A 23,551-nucleotide genomic window follows, 5' to 3' on the forward strand; every position below is an offset into this window, starting at 1 on the left:
CCTTTGTATTTAAACAAGCCAGGACATTTCTCCCATGTTTTTAAAACTCTTCCAATTCCTATACTTTTTCCTCAGGTGAAATGATTCAGTACAAACAGTAGTTCAAGTTATAACACACATCTGGGAGTATAATATTAAGATATTAGTGCAGGGAAGTCACTTTCACTCTGGAGACTCAGTGATTAAAACACCTCATCTATGTTGGATATAAATGCTAGAATGCAAAATACGTTGTTCTTCCTCACCCATCTTGTCAGATGTTGACCCTTTTGCGCACGCAATAATGGTAACAGACTTCCTTATGGGCAGCAAAGTAACCCTTCACCACACTCTCTTGTTACCCTGATCTCCTACTCGAGTGCATGGAACCAGGTCAGCAAGGACTGAAACCTCTGGCTTGGTGAGCCAAATAATTCAGCTCTGTAAGTTTTTCTCTCCAGTGTTTCTTGGCTTACCTGGCATATACCAAAGAGAACCTGGGGTGTGATAAGGGGCAGGGTCTCACAAGTGCCTGGTTAAAGCAAGAGGAAAGAGACCAAGCTCTCTGTCCTGTACATTCTTGGACTTTCTGACTTTACTTGTCTTTCTCTGGCATGAATAATTCAGTTTTCCCTCCTGCTCCCTTTAAATACACGTTCTTTATCTTGCAATTATGATTTTGATTGTTCTATTAGAGTTCATAATTTTTGCTTTATTGTTAAAAATTATGAGTTCATGTAATCTGAAATATTCTGGGTTCTTGCTTAATTAGAAGGTTCTGAGGCAGGAAGTGACACAAACCACATTTCTGTGACATATTTGACCTGATATTAGGAAGTATCTTATGTTATTGGAGGCTATGCCAGATGCTATGGTGGACACAGCTATGTGCCTCACAGGATTCTGTGGAGCTGACACTAAAGCCAAACATCCATTGAAAGGTAGTGAATCCCAGTGATAAACACAATCATTTCATTATTTTGTAATCACTGATTGATTCTGCCTTCTAGAAAGAAGACCCCTATCTCTGTGTAAAGCAACATTCCTAGCAATCCAACCTAAGAAGGCCTGCTCACTCATGGACATCTCAAGTGTTAAAATGTGGGACAGGTTTTGGCAAAGCAGACTCTAGAAGCAGTGCATCCTCTGCACACTCATCTGTGCTCACAAAGCAGCTGCACTAATTCTACCCAAAGTTCAGGTAACCAACGCCTGTTCAGAATAACAATGAAATAGGCCAAAGGCAAGGGCTGTGATGTGAACTTTCATAATTTTACATACCTTATCGTGATGTTAGCCGATTGCCTTGGTTATTTATCAGGTATAATCTCACTTCATAGTGGGCACAGGGAAAAAGAACAGGTTTGAACGCTAGACCTCCTGAGTCGTAGACCAGTAATGATTTGCTTCATTGCTATTCAGCTCCCTAGAGGCACTGATCTGCATCTTCCATCTCCTTTTATGATTTGATTCCTTTTGTATGATTTTTGTTTGTGTTCTCTCAAATAAAGCTTTCCTGGGGATCAGAGGGCAGAGCTTGCCATTAGTTAACCATAGAGGCCAGGCAGTGCTGCCACACACCTTTAATCCCAGCACCCAGGAGGAGAAAGCAGGAAGATCAGGAGTTCAAGGCCACCCTGAGGTTTTAGACTAGATTGATCTAGTCTAAAAGAGGAACAGTGCCAGGCAGTGGTGGCTCATACCTTTAATCCCAACACCTGGGAGGCTCATGCCTTTGATCCCAGCACAAGGGAGGTGGAGACAGGATCTCAGCCTCCCAATTCAGTTTGAGGATTCATAGAGATAGGATACCATGTCTGAGATTTCATAGAAGTAAGAAGTCTTTGGTAGCTGGCTGTTCTGCTTCTTTGATCTTTCAACTTTCACCCTCGATATCTAACTCTGGGTTTTTATTGTTAAGACTAATTAGGATTGCGATTTCAGATTTCCTCACTTACTAGAGTAGTTATTGGAGAAATGTTGCTGTGGATGGAGATTATTTTTCTTATTTTGAGATCACATACTGATTGTATTCAATATTATGTCTGGTAGGGATAAGTTAGTATATTATTATTAATTAGAAATTGTGTCCATTTAAAAGAATAAGCCAAAAGCATCATAATTAAAATAGTGATTCCATTTTTAACTCATAAAGTAAAATTTGGAACAAGAATTTGGGGATTCAGAGAGTGCCATCCTGATGAAACAAGGATTTTGGACTTTGATGTTTCTGTGAGTCTATCGATAGGTGGTCCATAATCATTCCTTAATAGTCAGTGTGAGCAGCTTGAATTACAGCTTCTAGATTCCCACTCTTTGCAGAACAGAAGAAAAAGCTAGGTCCCAGGAGTTTATTGTCTCCTGAGTTCCTTTCCAATATTAATGTACACTCTTAAATCCCTTTCCCACACTTCTCATAGAGCACCAATAGCTGGGAATCTAAAACCTAAGCAGACTTGGTCACAAATGGGGGCATATAAAAACAAAACTTTTTAAACAGCTCATTAGCATAGACAAATCAACTGTATAATAATATAAACGGGAGAATAGCTTTTGAGGCCATTGAAACCTATATGGAATACACATAAAGAAGAGAAGAGTTTAGATTTAAACCTAAGTTTATAGACCATAAACCAAGAGCATTGCTATTTGTCTAGCCTTGGTCACATGAAAAGTTTAGATAGACAACAGAGCCCACAGAAAGTGACACACTGAGCAACCTTCTGTGAGGCTGATGGATGTCAAACATGTCTACCCACAGACTGGGTGGTTTCAGGGCAAGTTATATCTATGTGGTCAGTTGTAACAACAGATGAGAAGACCCTCTGTTTTAGTTTGCTATCGTAGTGAAAATTTGATGAATGTTCTGATTTGACATGCTCACTTACTTAACTTGACTGAACTGCAGTATAACTGCCAGAAAACATCGTGGAATGTCAAAAATAGATGAAATACACAACACTGGTATAGCAGATGTATTTGAGGTCTGGTATAACATCTAAGATCACCAATGCTGACTTATTCCTTCCGGCCTTATTACCTTATTATTTGGGAACATGGAAGCAAATTTCTATACAATAACCCAAGAAGAGGTTTAATTTTGTAAATTAAATAAATTTTCCAAATACAGGTTCATCATGTGATCACTTTCCATAGCTATCACCTATTCCTGAAAACATATATAATGATGGGTGTTGATGCCTTCTTGACTTTTTAGCATAAAATTCATGATATATTATTAAATATGATAAAGATCAAGTATAAACCACCTGTAATAAAGTTAGCTAACTATATCCCAACTGAAGATAACAGATTCAAAAAAAATTATTTGTCTCTTAGGGGTATGGCAGCCATAAAAACAACATATAGTGATTTAATTTTAAAACTGAAGAAAATACTTAGCAATGTTTCACTTTTTGAAGCTGCCATTAAACAATGATGGGTACCTCAAACGTGTTGAAATTTATATCCCTGTCATCCTCTTTACTCATCTCTGGCAGTAAAGTGCAATTTTACTCTTTAAAAATATTTACTTTATTTATTTATTTGTGTGTATGGTGTATGAGTGTGTGTGTGTGTGTGTGTGTGTGTGTGTGTGAGAGAGAGAGAGAGAGAGAGAGAGAGAGAGAGAGAGAGAGAGAGAGAGAGAGAGAGAGAGCAGTGCCCATGGAGGAGAGCTGGAGTTGTGGATGGTTGTGAGCTGTGCTACACAGGTGCCGGGAACTGAACCCTAGACCTCTGAAAAAGCAACAAGAGCTCCTAACTGCTTCACCCTCTATGTAGCTGCCAGCACTTTTCTTTTAGTCAGCAACTCTGTATATCTTAACAGATTCTAAATTACAGCTACAAGTTCACATTTACTCTGTTCATACTAAACGTTCTCAGAAATGACCTGAAGCAAAAGGCATTTGTCTCCCAGGATATTTGATAATATTCAGGTAACTATAAGTGATTTAATAAAGTAGAAATACTTTCACATACTCATATAAGACTTTGAGCAGATATATATTTACAGTAGTTAAAGGGATCACGACAGGCCAATTCCTTTCAATCTTATTCTATTTGTATAATGTAAGAAATAACATGTCTGCTAATGTTGATACCTGAATACTTCTTAATGTGTGGAAGCACAATTCATACAGCCCTTCTATCTAGCTGTACAAGGGTGGTCAGCTCAATGAGAGGAAACTTGCATCAGGCTTTGTTATAGTCCGGCACAACTTATGGTTGGTGCTATGGACTTCTAGATGAGCTAGTTAAGGCAAGACCATAATGCTTTGCTGATGCCTATCCAAGGGAGATTCGTTTTCCTTCCACACAAGATGGTGTTTCAAACAAGTTGGCTGAGAAAGTATCTGGGATAGATGCATTCTATTTAATTCAATGAGACAGTCGCTTAATCTAAGTATACAGTAGAGTATTGCTGAACCTCCTCAGTTGATTTAATTAGATAGAGCTCAATGCTAATTATTTCGAGTGGAGAGTTTTGAAGTCCCACAGATGAAAAATAAATATATAATTCACTTTCAAATTGGAAGAAAATTTAAGTAATAAAAACAGTTTGCATGGTTCTTAGGGAGTGCAGATATGCTAAACAAATAATGAATTATTCAGCATTGTACATCCTTGGAATGACATGCAGCTTTTAATGACCTGTCTAATTTTACTTTCATAATTTCATATTATTTTATTACAAGTTGTGTTTCCAGAATGGTTTGCATTAGAAAAATGTATTCAGTAAGTTACTGTGCCTTGCAAATAGGACAGCTAAATTATTTTCTTCAGGATGTCTTATAGTACTTGCTTTAGAATATGTATTGGTAAGTTTTAAAACTCTGCAACTGCCCTATATAAAAAGGTAAGAAATGTAAATGGAAACCTCAGTTTGCTTGGGTTTTCACTTGGGAATCATATGTCAAATGATCTCACAGAACCCGATTTAAATACATGTCAACACTTCAGGCTATTTTAGTATCTTTCACTCTTGAGCTGCCTGGTGCAGACGAAATTCTGTGACAGAAACTGCAGTTTGTACAAAGCCTTGATTTGCTTTTTCTTTTTTGCAGATGGACAGGAAAACATCTATTATTTTTATTGGTAAAGTGACATTAGAAGTTATTTTAATGTTTCCAGTCATTTTATACTATGGAGGATGTATTTTTTTTTTAATCACAAAGTATATGGGTTTTGTTTTTACACACAGATGTCCTTAAAACAGAAGAAATACTGTCAACATACAAAATAGGGTGTTCGTGGATCTGGCCACCACCAGCTATATATTACTATGTAAACATATTTGCATATGTGTATATATATTTTCTCTCTGAGCACTCCCTGGAACCACTACCATGAAATGGAACATGTCTTCATCTGCCCTGCTGATGAACAGCCATGTTCAGAGCTGTGAGGTCACCACCCACACTGCACTCAAGGTCAGCAAAGGAAAACAGCCTCACCTCCCATTTCAATCTCTGTTCAGCCTGAACAGATGATTTCTATGGACTTAAAACGAAAAAGTTTACCTTTCTCTTTGCCTTAATTTGTTGGAAATATATCTGGTCTCTCTAACACTTATAGAATATGTAAAATTCATCAAGCTTGCTATTAAATTTTAAAACACCAGGTTTCACATATTGTAGGGTGTGAATACATTTCCTGAGGGTTGATGCAACTGTGACTGCACCTGGCAGTTTACATGATTTTCATTAGGATATTTTTCTCATTTCACTCTCTTAGTGGTAGTTTCAATAAGAGTGCAGATGGAAGAAATACACTGTCAAATATATAAGCTTAAACTGACTGAAAAATGCACCTGACATTTTATTATAAAATTGTAGCTTTGGGATTTGCAAAGTTAGAAATTAGAACCAACATTATTTTTCCATTTTTAACAGTAAGGTTTATTTTTTCTTAGTTGTAGATTTAAACAACTATTTTACTAAATCCTAACATTTTACTTCATTTCTTGTAAATAAGAACACAGAAATTCATACTTACCCATAAAATGTTAGTAGTCGTATAAGATTTTGTATTTTGTTGGTGTTGTATTTGATATTATATTTGAAAATCACGTATCTCACTTATTTCCAGGAAAAATGTCTGTTTTCTGACTTGTGAAAGATGACTAATCTGCAAATCAGGTTTTGACTAGTTGTAGAGTAAGGGACTATGTATAAGTTTTCATTTTTCCCCATCATTTTTCCCCCGGTAACTTATATGATAGAATATAAGGACAATCTTTATCTTCAATGATGGGTGATTTGAGAAGAGATGTGCATAGTTGTTCATATCCCAACCTTAGACTTTATTGTTGGGCTGGTGCAGAGAAAGCATTAAGAAGGCTGGTCACATGCCAGCCCCCATGTCTCTCACTTTACCAGTGGGCCCTCTCAATAAGGGCATGAAGAATAACAAAGCTTACAGTCCCACATCTTTGATTGCAATTCGTCTCCAGAGTTGATAGGAGAAAATTTATATGAACTGCCTTAAATGAAATCCTGTGTGCTGGTTAGTTTTTGTCAACTCACCTGGAGCCTAGATATACCTGAAAAAAGGGAATCTCTATTAAGGAATTGCTTCCATCAGATTGTCCCTTACGCATGTCTGCTTGGCATCTTCTTGATTCATGATCAATGTGGGAGGTACCAGCCTACTGTGGGTGGTGCCACCCCTGGATACATAGCCCCAGGTTGTATGTAACAGCAAGCTGAGAAACCTTGGAGAGAGAGCCAAGAAGCAGTGTTCCATCATGGCACCTGCCTCTGCTCCTGCATCAGTTCCTGCCCTCATTTCCCTTGATGATAGACTGTGATCAGAACTTGCAAGCCAGATAAACATGTTCCTACCCAAGCTTCTTTTGAAACAGAACTAGGGCATTCTGTGTCTATACTCTAATTTTATATACAAAAGGTGTTATATGTCTATCTAATCTAATCATTTGTCTTTTGGAAAAACAAGTTGAGGGATTCCATCTTAAAGTCTGGTGTGGAAACAAGACCCCTTTCACTAGAAATCTCAGGATGGAGGCTGTGATGCACTATGGTAGAGATATCCCAAATGCCCTTAGAATGCTCAAAGCAAGCTGCCTTTGCAGACTAAACAGTGTAAATCAAACACTTGCATGTTTGTAGTTTCAATTACCTCCAACTTTCTGTAGTGGGTAGCTGTTCTAGCTGTGACCTTGAAGCACCGCCCCTAGTGAGGTAGCAGGTAACTGTTACACCTGCCTATGACCTTGAAGTACATGCTCTTGGGGTATGGCTGCTCAGGACCCTTAAGACCTGGGATGCACTTATGCATCTCTCCTTGTGGTATTGGATGCTGAGATCTTGGGTCAGGCAAATCAGTGTGGGACATAGCTCAGGTTTCCCGGACCCTAAGATAAATCTTCTATGGTAGTGAATTAACCTCCAAATAAATTCCCTTGCTCATTAAATAGACTCCATAGATTTCTTGCATTAAATTTCCTTATTATTGTAATTACAGTTATTCTATTTTTAATTGACTTTCAGAATGCTCTGTTAATAAAACCACACATGATTCCTGGTGGTAGAGATGAACCTTCAAAAGGTAACAGGAAGGATCCCTGGGACCACCTGGTTCAGTCTGGCTCCGGTGTTAACTTGTCAAGAACTTGAACTACGAAGCCTGAGCTCTAAAACTTCTTGCAAAGGCATTGAGATCAGAAGATATTGTAAAATAAGACTCAATCCAATAGTCACTAAAAGTGAAAGTATCCCCTCACTGTCCTCTTTTTAATCAATCCCTTCCATTAATTTAATAAGAAACATAAAAGCTCAAGGGTAGCTGTGGTTCCAGATCATTTATGATCTTAATCAAATCATGAAAGTTCTCAGGATCTGTTTCCATTTTTAAAACAGGATAAAAGTGTTGACAGCTGTTGAGGATGCTGAGGTCAGATGTAGCACCATCCACAAAACAAGCTGTGCTCCTAGGGAAGCAACATCACTTGTAATAAAAGTATCAGAATAACTATAAAATGCATGCATGTCCCATGTAATCTCTAAAGACATCTGGGCGTCTGCTACCCAGAGTATGATGGCTTTTGATTAAAAACAAATGTCTGCCAGGATTCATTAAGGGTCATTTTAGAAAATTGTTACTGTCCTGCAGTGTCCCTGGTGAGTGCTTGGCAGTTTAACAAAGAGCTCTTGGGGAATGCACTGGGCCGTACTTATGACCTGGACATATTGTGTGTCCATCCACCACCAACAAGCAGCATTCTTCCTCACTGATCCTAGGAGGCGAGGTTTTACTGTTTGACAGAAGTGTATGCTGGCATTCATAATACCATGGAACTCTTAGTGTTAAATTTTAACAGAATAACTGTCCACATAGCTATTGGTAATACCTGTCAGTTCTACAGCTGAGATTTTTGGGTTATTTTTTAGTCATATATTTAGGATTACCATTTTGTCGTGCATTAGAATATGTCAAGATTCAATTATTCATTTAAATGACAGGACAAAACCATGTTCAAAAGCTGTGTGTTGATAAGTGCAGTCAGCTTTGGCATGGTGTGTAAGCTTTAAAGGTGCATCAATTGACATCGCCTACACAGGGCTCTTTCCCAGACAGACATGACAGCTGAACTTGTTCTAATGAGTGCCCATCAGGGTACAGTTTTTACCCACAGTAGTGAACTGGCGATTTTGTCTCTGAGTGTCACTCTGTATATTGACAGAGAAAGCATAAGAAAAATGTCTTAGGAAATGTATTAGTCACTACCTGGTGAATAATGAGAACCAATTATTATGAGTAAAAAGTGAATCTCTCTTTCTTTGTGTATGTGTGTACAGAGGAGGGGGGGGGCTTTTCAGGAATATTTGCAATCCATTCTGAGGTTACCTATCAGTAAAGCGCAGTAAGAACAATGTGTGCTCTTCATTTTTGTCTGATGAAAATGGACTTTCATCTGCATCCTGTAAAGACTGACTGCTGTTTTAAAAGAAACCAACTCCCCAGAGTTTGTTCTCCTATTATAGGAAAACTACCAAGAGTTCTGACATAGTTATAGAATGGCTTCAAATACACTTAAACACCAGCAGGCTTGAGAAATTCAGTAGTAAACAACGACAAAAGAGGTGAGACATTAGACAAGTTGCTTTCATTGACAAAAGCACATATCTAGTGAAAGTTACATGGGCTCTGGTATTGGCCAGGTTTTCTGGCAAGAAATAATACTTGATATAAAGCCAAATAGCGCATTTCCCTTTCTGTATCCAATTGGATTAGATCATCTGTTGCCTTTACAATGAAAAGTATTTCAGGACATTACAAAGGGAGATAGATTCCCTCCTTTGATGAACTCCCTTTTTTTGAGTGCATTTCTTGTTTCATAGGAGCATGGTGTTGAGACAAATTTGGGGGTGTTGAAAAAAGTTAAGAAGGTACTTAGGCACCAGAAACAATCCTTGATTGTGAAGGATACAATGAACTTATTTTAGTGACCATAAAAAAAGCACATGGCAGCCAACGATTTATATGAAACCAGAGCACAACTCCCACAAAAACAAGCAGAAGGAGAAACTGGGGGCTTCATAATCATTTAAATCCATTTTGGAATACGCAGATGACAAAGAAGCAGTGTAACAAGGGACATCTTATTACTTTTTTTTTTCCGAGACAGGGTTTCTCTGTGTAGCTTTGCGCCTTTCCTGGAGCTCACTTGGTAGCCCAGGCTGGCCTCGAACTCACAGAGATCCGCCTGGCTCTGCCTCCCGAGTGCTGGGATTAAAGGCGTGTGCCACCACTGCCCAGCTTCTTATTACTTTTAAATGTTATTATTTATTAGTTTGGAATTATCAAGTGTGATTTTATGGGTTTTTACAAGTTTTTATGCTCCTTCAGATTTATTTTTAATTTTATTTGTTTGTGTGTATAGGTGTCTGTCTGTCTCCGTGTCTGTGTGTGGATATGTGCATGTGCACACAGTGCCTGAAGAGTCATGAACAAGACATTATTCCTTAAGAACTGGAGTTACAGAAGCTTGTGAACTGTCATGAGGTACTGGGAACTGAACCTGGGTCCTCTGCAAGATCAACAAGTTGTCTTAACTATTGAATTAACTTTCTAGCTCCAAGTTTTTATGCTTTCTATTAATCTGTCTACCTCATAGAAATAGTCAGTATATAAATATTTCACGAGACACTTTTGTGTATTTTTTCCTGTGAGTATTGCCTGGAACCATGAGAACAAGGGATTTTTCTCTCTTACTGCGATGTAAAATTCTACATAATGATAACATATGCTCAGCTGGTTTACTATTTAGGGCAGTTTCTACTTCACCTTCTGCCATGGTCCCTCTAATGACTTCTCTCTTGTTCTCCACACACTGTACACATCTTTTGAAGCTTGTCCAACATAATCTAGTTTGACCTATGGCACATGAATACATACTGCAGCAGGAATCTTAACAGTTCTTATTAATAAAATCAAACCTGAGGCCAGGTATTGGGGTGAACACTAGAAGATCAGAGAACCAGAATAAGCCACAGCTAACCTCACCTGGCCAACTTCTTAGCTGTTCTTGTTTCCTCAGACTGGAAGCCTCTGTGTCCTCATTTCCGAATGGCTCTCAGCTGAACTGTGCTGCTAGAAGCCTGAAAGCTTAACCAGCCAAATGCTTCTAGTTTCTGGTCCTCATGCCTTATATACCTTTCTGCTTTCTACCATCACTCCCTGGGATTAAAGGCTCAGTTTCTGGGATTAAAGGCGTGAGTCACCATGCTTGGCTGTATCCTTGAACAGATAGATTTCTGCCTCTGGAATGCTAGGATTAAAGGCATGTGCTACCACTGCCTATCCTAAGTATCTAGTGCCTTTTCTGTTCTCTGACCCCACATAAGTTTATTAGGGTACATAATATTTTGGGGAACACAATACCACCACAACATACATTAAGTTTTGATTTGTAAGCCAAGTAGAAAAGTTTATTCTTCTGGCTGGTAACCTGTGCCATACCTCTATTTTGTTACTAATATAGTTACACTCAATTATACTATGATATATCCAGGTTTTTAAATATAATTAACTACATTTATTGATCCAATTATTTTATTAGAGTTTAAATCTCCACTCCTTTGTGTACACACACACAGGACTGGTTACTTGGGGTTGCAAGGCCATGTCTATATCAGTGTAGTTCTCCAGATTTTGTTAACAAATTCAATGGAAGTGATCATTTTTAAGAAGACTATAATAATCTTTGTTTAAAAGCTTACTAAATTGCAGCATTATTACAGTTACATTCTTCTCTTGGTATCAGTTTCAATTCTTTTTCTATCTTCTCTCTCCTCAAATTTTTTATATGAGTCCTGGGTTCAAAATGTCTCTATCAACAGATTTTAGTGACTAATTTCCACACTAAATTCTAAACTTCTTCAACTCTGTGTTAAAATGACATATTGAAAATAAGCTTTGGACATGAGAAGCAGAATGTAATTCATGTGCCTTAGAGACCCTATGGAAGGTAATTTCTTGACAGTCCTTAATTGTTGAAAAGAAAATGAAAGTCCTTATGGAAAGACACTTCACTTAAAATTTTTATTTCCTTATATATTTCTCAGAACTTTACATTTTACCTATCAGAATACATTTTTACCTTCCAGGGCCTCAGTTCCTTAATTATGCAGTGATAAAATAACCACCAGCCCTTTAGTTACTGGTAATACAGAGTCAGAACACCTCAGATCAAGAGTGCATGCAAATTATGAGTTCCCATTCATTCTACCACACCATGCCAATGTGAGAATTGCCTCTGATAGTGTGAAAGTGATTTGAAGATATAGAATATAAATAGAGACAACAGTTGAGTTTGTGAGTCTGTTGGTTGAATGTCAGTCTGCCTGGTTACACCATCACTAATATAATAGCTTACATTTAATTTCAATGTGTGAATTTAAATAATTTTATAAACTAAAGTAGTTGTATATGTAGGTGTGTGTATATTTGGTGTACATGCCTGTATGTATGTGTGTTCTCATTAGTGTGAGTGCATGCATGTGTGGGACATGGAGAGACCTCAGGTTGATGTCACATATGTTCCTCATGATCTCTCCACTAGGTTTACTGAGGAAGGGTCTCTCATTGAATGTGGATTTCCCTGGTTCTTTTGGTTAGTCTGGCTAGCCAGCTACAGGGATCTAGGCTTGGCTTCTAGCAAGTAGTGGACAGCACATCTGTGATGGGTGCTGGGTGCTGACATAGTCCACAGCATTGTAGAATGACTGCTTTATTAAGTTCCCTACTGGCTGTAAGGTTGCCCCAGATCCACATTCATAGAGGAGCACCTGAGTTTCATTACTCAAACCAAGTGGATCTCCATGGGTCCCATCACTTTGGAAAGGAGCTAATGGCCTCACTGATTGGTGTCTAACCTGTTTCAACTTTCAACTCCTCTGAACTCCATCTGAAGATGAGGTGGATTAGTGAATAGGACTTGATTTGGTCCTGATGCTGGTAGATTTGATCCTTGCTTTTTTCAAAGGAAGAACATTCCATGAAAGCAAAAAGGACTACCTTATATTTGAATCACATAGTTTTGTAGAAATAATATTTGGTTAGTTCTAAGCACCAAACAAGCACAGGTAAACCTGAAATAAACAATTTATAATTCATAAAACGGGCTAGAAGGATGGCTGAGAGGCAAAGAATACTTTGTGCTTTTACAAAGGACCTGGTTATGTGGTAGCCCATAACCTTCTACAACTCCAGTTCCAGGGAATTTGATAGCTTCTGGCCTCTCCTAAAACCAGGCACAGATGTGGTACACAAATTCATGCAGACAAAATTCCCATGTTCTCAAAACATAACTATAAATTGCATAGAATTTTTTCATACATACTTATTATTAAAATAGCTTTGATAATACTCACTCCAGTGACTGACAATGCAACTACTGTTATAAAATTATGTTTGATATGATTTATGAGGAAATACCAAGCTATTATGTTACAATTCTGTTTTCTAGAGGTCTGGTCCTACTCCAGCCCAAAAGAACTCTACTTGACCATTGCATCTTAACTATTCCAAGACAAATCCTCACAGATTTGTTCTAAAACATATTGATTAAATTTAGAGGAAAATAAATGTTCTACAATGTGTTAATGGTGCTCAGGACACACTGACACCAGCTGCCTTTTTAAACTGAAGGCTTTGTAAAGAATGCTGTGTCACCAGTGACATCTTTTCCAAAGGAGAAGAAATAAAATACAAATGTGAGTAAGTCAGACAGTATGCATGTAACCATGCAAAGTGATATTTTAAAAATACATAAAGGCTTGACCATTCTACAAACTCAGAGTGACTTGATCTTAGTAAAGCCAGTGTTTATAGAGGAAGGTTGCACTCTGGTGACTAGAATTTGAAAAGGTTTGATTTTTTCCCCCTTACGTTCACTCCATTTACTCCATTACACAAACTGATGATGCACATGATGTATTGGTATTCACTAACATGAGATGAGAGACCTTGTGTCTTCCACCCTCTAACATGAAGCAGCAAAGTCAGTGTCATGGCTTGAGTCGGTTTAAGGTTGGCTGCTGCATCTAAGCACCAATAAAATTACTCAATTGAAGTTTTTCCAACTTGGTAAGCAAACTCAATAAAGTTCTTACAAAACTAACTGAAAAAATTAAAATAGTCAATACTAAAGTCAGCATAATTAACAGTGAGCTACAATGTTTATGATGACTTTGTTTCAGTGGTTTAAACCAAAGATCATTTGGACTGTATCTGGGTATGACTAGTGCTAATGTTAATTGTTAATTTAGTCATATCTAGGGATGTGGTTATGTGTCCCTTCAAAAGAGAAGACCTGGGTTCACGATATTATGGGAGCTACCTTTGAGGCAGCCTGATTGAATAGTGTTAAAAGAAAAAATATGGACATTGCAATCCTCCATGCTGGCAATCTCACTAGAACAAAAATGTCCATTTATGCCAAAGAGAGGTGTTGTTTACCTTTGGAAGTGTTTAATAAGAAGTAAAAACTCAGCCTGGAAAAAATTGAATTATGTTTTCATTATTAATGTCTTAAAATATTTCTTCATTTAAAGTACACTTCCATTCTTCAGTGAAGTTTACATGGATACATCATGCCAGGATGATTGCAGTTTGCCTTACTCTGTCTACTTTAAAACAAGAAACATTATTTTAAGTAAGTTGATAATAAAATTGCCACATTTCTTGAACTCAGGAATAAGTCCATAGTATCTGTATGCATAGAATGCATAATGAGCCCTGAAACATGGTGACTTACTTTGTCATTTTTATCTACCAATGTGACTTAATGGGTTTTCCTTGTATACATATTAAACAAGGAAAACATCCCCAAATCCCCACTGCCTATTTAATTTAGATCTATGAGAGCCTATGCATTTGGGATTCACAGAGAACAGATTGTTTAGGGAAATTTTAGCACACGATGTGGCAAAGTTAATCAACTCCATCTAAACTAAAATGTACACAATCAATTTTCTTCTAAACAGTGATTATTTGACTTTGAGAAAAAATAAACTTCTATCTACAAAACAGTGTGTAATGTGTTCTTTAAACACTAACTGATGGAAGATTACGAATCTCAAGATCAGATAAGGAAAGCCAAATTCCTCTTGCTAGAACAAAAATTACCACCTTGTAACAAAATTCATATAGTTCGTGAAATCAAATTTTCATATTTCCCCCAGTCCTTTGCCATACCTAATTATACTCTGAATCAGGCAGGCCTCTCACCTTATCAGCCATAACAAAATAAAGCATATATCTAGTTAGCATCAAAACTTCTCATTCATTTACTGTTTTTGAAACATTACAAGCCATTTATTTGTATCTCTCTAGCTATAGCCCCTGGCCATTGCTGTCGTGTTGCTAGAGACTTTCCACCCTTGTCATGTATTTGCAAATAACTGGGCAGAAGGAATAAGGTTAGTAGTTATGAGATTGACCATGCTGTTCACAAAACCTAGAAATTGCATCAATTGGTACTCTCATGACTATTTTGATGACTATGTAACAGAGACAAGTACTTGAGACAAGTCTTCCAGGAACTACAGAAGAAACATTTGATGGAGAAAGTGCAGTTTTCAGTCCTTTTAACTCCACTTGAATGTGTTTTAAGACGTGATGGCGGACAGGCCGTGCTACCCATTTTCTGCTGTTCTTAAGCCAGTGTTTTATCCCAGAGCTGATTGCTCTGGTGCTGAAATGACTGCTCACACTTCTATCCACTGCAAGCATCACTGGGAACAGTATGTCGTAACTATGGCTCTTTTTAAACTGGATGCTAGCTTTCTACAAAAACTGTATCTGTTCTTTTCCAGTGGAGGTTAAGAATGACACTTGCTGCCTCCTATTTTTAAATATGACCTATGTTGTCCTTTGTAGTATTTATCCGGGTAATAATCTGAGTTTGACATTAGTAGCCCACATAGAATCTGAGGCTCAGAAAACATTAAAAATTTGTTTTTAGAACACTAGAGAGATATCTCAGTGCTTAAGAGCACTGCCTGCTTTTCCAGAAGTCCTGAGTTCAATTCCAAGGATCCACATGGAGGCTCACAACCTTCTATAACGGTAGTCCCACGGGAACAAACACACTCTTCTGGTGTGCAAATATACATGCAGACAAAAACACTCAAATACATAAAATTCAGAAATAAATAAATCTCAACAATTTCTTTTAGGCTACAAGCCTAGCATGTGTATTTGACCTAGCATTTGAATTGTAAATCTTGCTGTTGTCCTTAATTAGTCTTCTCTCCACTCATCCGGGGTCTTGAATTGTGAGTGTCAGCATTTTCTAGCTGTCTACTCTGTACTCACACCTTCAGTTATGAGACTTTCTTTAAATATCATCTTGTTAAGCTGCTATCAATTTGTTCATAGCCTCTGAAATTTACCATTATTTTGTTCAGTTTTTTTTTTCTCTTGTCTTGGCAGACTCCAGTTTCTTGTTACTAGCCTATTTATACCTTGATGTTAATATCATTCGATTGTTCCTCCAACCCCCTGATACCAGCTCCAGGAATCTACACAGTCATGTACACAGACTCACTATCACTCCAAACCATTTTACACAAGAAATGGGAAACTCCAACAACTCCCTCCTAACAGAGCTGGTTACCATCCAATCTCTGCCTCTCTTCCTGTCTTTAAGCCACTTAAAAACAAATGATCAATCCAGTCACTCTGACCCCAGTGGAAAGAATCAGTTAGTGCTTGTCATGAACTCCAAAGCTATGAGCTCAAATTTGCCAGATAAACCTGATCATGGGCAGTGGGGTACACAGTAGGGGAGGCAATAGGAAGCAGTTAGTGTCATAATTTTGATAATTGAGATTTTTTTACCTTCTGATTCTCATAACTTCTCGGGAATTCTGAGCAATCTGTAGCTCTGCAAATAAAGTTTGTCACTTATGGTGGGATGCTTCTGTTAGTTTTTAGTTCAGTCTTCCACATCAGATGCAGGTCATTTAGACTGTGCCTATAAAAGGTACACTATGGCATTGACTACTTCCTCATTCTCTTTGCTTCCTGCATGAATGGGGGTGATAATTTCCTTTGCCAAAAGTGAAGATGTTCCTTGTACATCAATTTATGAAGAGCCTAGTGCAGGACTGACAAAGGGGATGCATGCCTACAGAAAGTTGCTTTATGGAGTAAAGGAAATTGATGTGAAAGTGCCTTCTGTTTTTTAAGCTTCTAATTAAAGAGATTCTCAACCCATTTTACATTTTCCAGCTGTTCAGTGTTGTCCTTTGGAGCATTGATGAATGCTAATACTATGTTCTAGCCATTGTGATTATGTCCATAGTATCCATTATAAGCTCACTATATTCCATTAAGAAGCAATATGTTATGTTACATGACATGGTGGCAACTCAGTATGGTGAGAGTTTCAGTTTGTAGAGTAAATGAAGGAATAGAAGAAATCTTTTCTACAGACCTTGTGCCGGGAAATGTCATGATCATTCCATTAAATGAGATAGTCATGCCTTGTGATGTAGTACTAATTAATGGTACTTGCATTGTAAATAAAAGCATGTTAACAGGGGAAAGTGTTCCAGTGATAAAGACTAACTTGCCAAATCCTTCAGTGGATGTAAAAGGAATGGGGGAGGAGCTCTATAGTCCAGTGACACACACTGTTCTCTGGGATGACTTTTATTCAGACCCGTTTCTACATTGAAAAACTTGTGAAAGCCATAGTAGTTAGAACAGGATTTAGTACTTCTCACAGACAGTTTGTTCATTCTATACTGTATCCCAAGCCAACTGATTTTAAACTCTATAGAGATGCCTTGTTTCTACTGTGTCGTGTGGTGGTGGCTTGGCATTGGGCTTATCTACACAATCATCAATAGCATTTTAAATAAGACAGAAGTTCAGAAAATAATTATTAAGTCTCTTAATATCATTACAATTACTGTGCCACCTGCACTTCCTACTGCAATGATTGCTGGGATTGTATATGCTCAGAGAAGACTGAAAAAAGTGGGGATTTTCTGTATCAGTCCCCAAAGGATAAATATCTGTGCACAGCTGAACCTTGTTTGTTTGACAAGACTGGAACTCTTTTTTTTTTTTTTTTTTGTTTTTTTATTATTATTATTATTATTATTATTATTATTATTATTTATTATTATTTTACAACACCATTCAGTTCAACATAATAGCCACAGAATCCCCTGTTCTCCCCCTCTCGCCCACCCCTCCCCCCAGCCCACCCCCCATTCCCACCTCCTCCAGATCAAGGTCTCCCCCGAGGACCGGGGTTGACCTGGTAGACTCAGTCCAGGCAGGTCCATTCCCCCCTCCCAGACCGAGCCAAGTGTCCCTGCATAAGTCCCAGGATTCAAACAGCCAACTCATGCAACGAGCCCAGGACCTGGCACCAATGCACAGCTGCCTCCCAAACAGATCAAGCCAACTGACTGTCTCACCCGTTCAGGTGGCCTGATCCAGTTGGGGGCCCCTCAGCCTTTGGTTCATAGATCCTGTGCTTCCATTCATTTGGTTATTTATCCCGGTGCTTTATCCAACCTTGGCTTCAACAATTCTCGCTCATATAAATCCTCTTCATACTCACTAATTAGACTCCCAGTGCTCCACGGCAAGACTGGAACTCTTACTGAAGTTGGCTTAGATCTGTGGCAAATTCAGCGAGTAGAAAATACCTGATTTTTTTTACCAGAAGACAATGTTTGCAGTGAGATATTGGTAAAATCTCAATTTGCTGCTTGCATGGCTACTTATCATTCACTTACAAAAATTGAAGGTGTTCTTTCTGGTGACCCACTCAGTTTGAAAATGTTTGAAGCCATTGGATGGGTTTTGGAAGAAGCAACTGAAGAAGAAGAAACAGCACTTCATAACTGGATTATGCTCACTGTGGTTCGTCCTTCCAAACAGCTGCTTCCTGATCTACAACTGCAGGAAACCAAGAAACGGAGCTGTTTGAACTTCCAGCTATTTATGAGATATGAATTGTTCGGCAGTTCCTATTTTCTTCTGCTTTATAACAGATGAGGGTGGTTGCAAGGGTTCTAGGTAACAAGAAAATGGATGTCTACATGAAAGGAGCCCCTGAAGTCATTGCCAGTCTTTGTAAACCTGAAATAGTTCCAGTTGATTTTGAGAAAGTTTTAGAAGATGATACCAAGCAAGGCCTTCGTGTGATTGCTCTTGCACACAGATAATTGGAGTTAAAACTGACATGGCATAAGGCACAGCATATTAGTAGAGATGCCATTGAAAATAACATGGATTTTATGGGATTGATTATGAAGCAGAACAGAGAACCACTGCCAGCCACTGACACAGAAAGTAAGATGTAAAGATACAGGTGAGCCACAAGCCACATGTCAAGGTATAGATTTATAGAAATGGGTTAATTTAAGATGTAAGATCTAGCTAGCAAGAAGCCTGAGCCATTAGGCCATACAGTTTTAATTAATATAAGCCTCTATGTGTTTATTGGGATCTGAGCAGCTGCAGGCCCAGGTGGAACTGGAGAAAACTCCAGCTACACAAAAGCAACAGCAAGACCATTGACTGGACACTCTAAAATCATGAGCCAAAGGATGCTTCCCCTCCTTGAATCTTATTTCTCCAAAGAATTTGTTACTGTGGTGGTAAGATGGTTAATGCAGAAGAATGAATGCAGTTTGTTTTTGAATTTTTATGTTTTGCTATACTATTTGTTTTACTCTTAGTAGGGAAAAAGGGTGCAAGATTTTTATAAAATTATAATTTATTAATTTCACTATGAGATCAGATATAAGCTAACATTGTGCTTTTCCTAAGTTCCTGATGATCAAATCTCTTTTATTCCAACAGCATGAAAAATAGACTTTATCATATATGATTTGATAAATCCATGTGTCAAAATTTAAGGATGTGTCCATTTTAGAAAGTGAAGTTTTTGAAACATGATGAGTGCTTTATAGAAAATATCTCACACAGTACCTACCTATCTCTTCTTCCTGCATTCCACAATATGAAAACAGCCCTTCTTCCCCTGGCACAAGGGCTTAGAACTCAAAGTGTCATCTTGGAGCACAGGTCAGGCCCTGGATACTGAATTAATCTTAGTGTTCTCAGATACTAGAAACAACAGAAATAACTTTATATTATTTAAGTTCCATGCCGTAGATTTCATCATACAATTCACAAACTAAAATGTGCATTGGATCTGATGTTCAAATTTTTAAAAAGTTATTGCAAGTGAGATAATTAATGAAACAAAAGAAGATGAATATGGTTACTTTTTTGCTCTTTTAAATCATTATGCAGTTCTGCTTTCCAGAATTACTAACCCATTTTATTCACAATTCAAAAAACCAAAATATAGAAATTTAATGTACAAACCCCAATTTGTTAAAGATTATAGTTATCAGATATGAAAATGGAAATTTACACTGAACACATGTTTAATCTAAATTTAACTTTAATTTTGTACATCATTCTAGAAATTCATATATAGTAGTAATAATATCTCAGGAATACACATGAATCAATGACAAATTTTTACAAAGTGGAATTCAAAATGAATAACTTAGGCATGTTATAAATTTTTAGTATTGCTACTTTAAAGAACAGACTAACAAATTTTAAAAAATTCCCTGAGACACAGACTCTCCTAGCTCTGAGTGTACCAAGAGTCCCAGCTACTGGCTAGTAGGCAGGATTCCTGCAGGCAGGGCAGACTACCACCATCCCCCACCAGACCCTATAACTTTCAAGCCCCATCCCACCCCACAAACCCACCCATCCTCCAAGATCACAGATGCTCCCTGAGACACAGACTCCACTAGCTCCTAGTGGACCAAGAGCTCTGATTGGACCAAGAGCTTCCATTGGAATGAGAGCTCCCACTGAAACAAGAATGCCCATTGGACTTAAAGAGACTCCCTCAGACACAGACACTGTTTGCACCAATTGGAGGAAGAGATGGGTAGACACCAGTGCAAAAATGCATTCAACAACATAAAGAGTAATATGGCACCACCAGAACCTAGTTGTGCTACATCAGCAAGACCTGAACATCCCAACGCAGAAGAAGCAGAAGAAATCGACCTTAAAAAAGATTTTAAGAAGATGATAGAAGCCTTAAAGAGGATATAAAAAATTCTCTTCAAAAAATCAAGGAGAAGACAAACAAAAAATGGAAGAAATTAATAAATCCCTTAAAGAAAGCAAATAAATAGCAATCTAACAGATGAAGGAAACAGTTCAAGACTTGAAAACTGAAATAGAGGAAATAAAGAAGACACAAACAGAGAATGCTGGAAATAGAAAAGGTGAGTAAGCAAACATGAACTACAGATGCAAGCATAACCATCAGAATGCAAGAAATGGAAGAAAGAACCTCTGGCATGGAAGATATGATACAGGAAATAGATTCATCAGTCAAAGAAAACATTAAAGCCAACAAAGTCATAACACAAAATGTCTAGGAAATTTGGGACACAATGAAAAGACCAAACCCAAGAATTGTAGGGATAGAAGAATAATACCAGCTCAAAGCCACAGAATATATATTCAAAAAAATCATAGAAGAAAACTTGTCCAACATAATGAAAGAAATTCTTATGAAAGATACAAGAAACTTACAGAACACTAAATAGAATGGACTGCCCCCCACCCAAGTCACTTCACCACATAATAATCAAACCACTAAATATGGTGGTATTTTATTTGTACTGAAATGTGATTTTCATTGTATGTTAATAAATAAAGTTGCCCAGGGGTCAGAGCTATTAGAGCCATAGCAAGAGCGTGGTGGTGGTGGTGGTGGTGCATGCCTTTAATCCCAGCACTTGGTAGAAGAGCTAGGTAGATCTCTGTGTGTTCGGGGATACAGCCAGCAATGGAGACATACACCTTTAAGACCTGGAGGGCGGTACTTACAGGCAGTGATGAGGCAGTCATGTGTTTGGGTTTACAACCAATGAGAAGGCAGAACAGAAAGACTATTTAAAGACAGAAATACAGGAAGTAGCTCTCTTTCAGGGAAGCTAGGAGCACTGCAGGAGGTAAGATTTTATCTCTGAGCTCTGACCTCTCGGCTTTCTCTTTTACAATGGTTCTGTGTTTCTTATTTTAATAAGATGGTTGGTTACATCTACAACTAAACATATAGAATAAAGAAAAAATATTGAGTGGCAAAGGAAAAAGGCCAAGTAACATATAAAGGCAGACCCATAAGAATAACACCTGACTTCTCAACAGAGACTCTGAAAACCAGAAGGTCATGACAGATGTTATGCAGACACTAAGAGACCATCAATGCTAATCCAGACTCTTATACCCTACAAAACTCTCAATTTCTATAGGCAGAGTAAATAAAATATTCCATGATCAAACCAGATTTATACAACACTAATCCACCAATCCAACTCTACAGAAAGCACTAGAAAGAAAAATCCAATCTAAGGAAGTTAGATACACCCTTGAAAACAGAGGCAATAGATAATACCATACCAATGAATACCAAAGAAGAGAAACACACAACACTACCACCAAAAAATAACAGGAACTAACAATCACTGGTCATAAATATTCCTTAATATCAATGGACTCAAATAGCCTATAAAAGACACAGGCTAATAGAATGGATATGAAAACAGAATCCATCCTGCTGCATACAAAAAACACACCTCAACTTCAAAGACAGACAATAATTTGGAGTAAAAGGATGGGAAAAAACATTGCAATCAAATGGACTCAAGAAGCAAGCTAGTGTAACTATCTTAATATCTAATCAAATAGACTTCAAGCTAAAACAAATCAAAAGAGATTGGGAAGGACTTTACATATTCATCACAGGAAAAAATCCAACAAGATGAAGTCTCAATTCTGAATATTTATACCCCCAATTCAAGATCACCCACATTTGTAAAAGAAATATTACTAGAGCTTATATTACACATCAAACCCCACACACTAGAAATGAGAGACTTCAACACCCCACTCTCACCAATGGACAAGTCTGCCAGACAGAAACTTAACAGAGAAATTAAGGAACTAAAAGATACTGTAACTGAAATGGACTTAATAGATATCCACAGAACATTCCACCCAAACACAAAAGAACATACCTTCTCAGCACCCCATGGAACTTTATCTAAAATTGACCAGATGCTCAGTCACAAAGCAAATCTCAACAGATACAAAAAAATTGGAATAACCTCCTATATTTTGTCAGACCACCATGGCTTAAAGTTAGATTTCAACAACAACAAAAATTACAAAAAGCGTACAATCTCATGGAAACTGACTAATTCTCAACTGAATCACCAATGAGTCAAGGAATAAAGAAAGAAAGAAATTAAAGACATTCTAGAATTCAAGGAAAACTAATGTATAACATACCCAAACTTATGGGACACTATGAAAGCAGTGCTAAGAGGAAAATTCATAGCACTAAATGCCCACATAATGAAGTTGCAAAAAACTCACACAAGTGTCTTAACAGCACACCTGAAAGCTATAGGAAACAAAAAAGCAAACTCGCTGAGGAGGAATACATGCCAGGAAATAATCAAATTGAGATCCGAAATAAATAAAATAGAAACAAAGAGAACAATACAAAGAATCAATGAAACAAAGAGTTGGTTCTTTGAGAAAATCAAGAAGATAGATAAGCCCTTATCCAAACTAACCAAAAGGCAGAAAGAGAGGATCCAAATTAACAAAATCAGAAATAATAAGGGAGACATAACAACAGACAGTGAGGAAATCTAAAAAATCATCAGATCATACTTCAAAAACCTATACACCACAAAATTGAAAAATCTGAAAGAAATGGACAATTTTCTGGATAGGTACCACATACCAAAGTTAAATAAAGACCACATAAACAATTTAAATAGACCAATATCCCCTAAAGAAATAGAAACAATCATTAAAATCTCCCAACCAAAAGAATACCAGGGCCAGGTGATTTCAGAACAGAATTCTACCAGATATTCAAAGAAGAGCTAATACCAATACTCTTCAAATTGTTCCCACGATATAAACAGAAGGAACATTATCAAACTCCTTTTAT

The 23,551-nt window shown here is 37.6% G+C and overlaps 1 pseudogene; it reads left to right on the forward strand.

Moving 5' to 3' along the window:
• Positions 1-15,123: 15,123 nt before the first annotated feature.
• On the forward strand, positions 15,124-18,836 carry LOC102911924 (polyamine-transporting ATPase 13A3 pseudogene; annotated as a pseudogene).
• The last annotated feature ends 4,715 nt before the right edge of the window (positions 18,837-23,551 follow it).

This window comes from Peromyscus maniculatus, chromosome 1 (genome assembly GCF_049852395.1).
Source record: "Peromyscus maniculatus bairdii isolate BWxNUB_F1_BW_parent chromosome 1, HU_Pman_BW_mat_3.1, whole genome shotgun sequence".
Lineage (NCBI taxonomy): Eukaryota > Metazoa > Chordata > Mammalia > Rodentia > Cricetidae > Peromyscus > Peromyscus maniculatus.